The sequence below is a fragment of the Lactuca saligna genome, chromosome 7 (assembly GCF_052625555.1).
Source record: "Lactuca saligna cultivar CGN05327 chromosome 7, ASM5262555v1, whole genome shotgun sequence".
Lineage (NCBI taxonomy): Eukaryota > Viridiplantae > Streptophyta > Magnoliopsida > Asterales > Asteraceae > Lactuca > Lactuca saligna.
The window spans coordinates 128,160,525-128,162,252 of NC_136423.1; the positions used below are offsets into that span (position 1 = coordinate 128,160,525).

At 39.4% G+C, this 1,728-nt stretch overlaps 1 non-coding gene across 1 annotated transcript; it reads right to left on the reverse strand.

The window, feature by feature from the left end:
• Nucleotides 1-1,224: 1,224 nt before the first annotated feature.
• On the reverse strand, nucleotides 1,225-1,331 carry LOC145007774 (small nucleolar RNA R71). Its single transcript, XR_013663140.1, has one exon. It is a non-coding gene; the product is annotated as a small nucleolar RNA R71 (small nucleolar RNA).
• Between the last annotated feature and the right edge of the window lie 397 nt (nucleotides 1,332-1,728).

Genomic DNA, 1,728 nt, shown 5'->3' on the forward strand with positions numbered 1-1,728 from the left:
GAAACATCTTTATCAAATTTGGTGAATAGTTGTTGCTTTAGTTAATTAGTTAATTTAGTGTATCTAAGTTTCTAGTCTTGCAAAACTAGAGAAAAACCCTTTACTTTTATTATTTGTTTTAGTTAAAATTAGTTATTAGTTTAATTTTCCGTACCCTGAGTTCAACACCTTACTTACTAATCTATACCACTAAAAGTCAAGTTCACTGCCTTTGTGTGTTCAATTTATTAATTAAAAGTAGGGATAAAACAAGTGCATTTTACACATCAAGTTTTTGGCGTCGTTGCCAGGGAACGGTTCTAAATAATTAAGCTAATTCCTAATTTTTTCGATCCTTTGTGTGAGCTTACTTGCATAAAGTTTATTTATTGTAATTTAGTAATTAGTAATTAGGTTTTAGTATCTGTTTTAGTTTAGTATTAAATTTAGAATTTTTTTCAAATTACCACTTATACTCGGCGAGTAGCAGTTTAGCTAGCAGTAAATTTTATTTTTTTAGTACAATCTTTTTGTTCTTTTTACGCTTTTTATTCTATTGATTTCTAGACTTTCATGACCAGAGGATCAAACACACCACTGGTACCCCCGTTTGAAGATCCCGAATCCGCATTGAAAAGAAACAAAGGAAAGGATGTGGAGAGTTCAAGTACACCAAAGAAATCACCATTGTCCAACTTGAAGACCGTTTTTGGGAAAAAGAAGAGCAGTAAATCAGGAGCTTCTAGCGCTTCTTTGATAATTGAGGAACCAATTCAAGAAGATATTGGGTACGAGACCGAGGAAGAAGAGGAGGCAACGTACGAGCAAGAAACCGAGTCGGAGGAAGAGTTAGCGTTATCAATGGCTAACATTGATGAAATCCCCATGGGAGAATGGAAGAAAAGGATGCGCGACGACAATGGCCCGAGACTTGTGCAACCCGCAATTCCCGCGACTGCTACCTTTGAGCTAAAAGGTCATATCCTAGCTTCACTCAAAGAAATACCTTTCTATGGGAAAGATCATGAAGATGCCTACAAACATTTGGATGAAGTCAATGATGTAGCTGATTACTTCAACATTCCAAATGTAACCCGCGAAACTCAACTACTTCGTATGCTTCCGGTAACCTTCAAGGGTGCTGCTAAAGACTGGCTCAAGTCACTTCCCCCCGGATCAGTCACTACTTGGGCCAAGATGAAGGAAGAATTCATTGATCACTTTTGCCCACCTTCGAAGATAGCCAAGCTGAAGAAGGCCATTGCAAACTTTGAACAACAAGCTGGAGAGTCGCTATATGAAGCATGGGAGAGGTACAAAAGTCTGCTAAGAAACTGCCCACACCATGATCTAAACAGCCAGCAAGAAGTTTCCATCTTCTATGATGGAGTTAATGTCACAACCCGGCAGTTTCCATCTTCTATTCGGGTGGGTTGTGAAAACTGCAATGGACCTCACCTCACTAGAGATTGCGATTTGGATGAGAATGGCAACAAGAAGGCGCAAGCGTGTTATTCGAGCGGAGACCGATATGATGAGGATTGGCACAAACAAAAGAAAGAGTGGCTTCCTTACGAAGAGTACAAGAAGGCTAAGGAGGAGAAGTACAGACAAAAAGGGAGAGGATGTAATCAAAAGGAGGAGCCGGTGCAAGAAAGGAAGCCAAGCTTGGAAGATATGCTTACTAAATTCGTGGCTGCTTCCAAAAAAAGGCATAGTGACCATGATGCTGCTATCCAAGAAACAAGA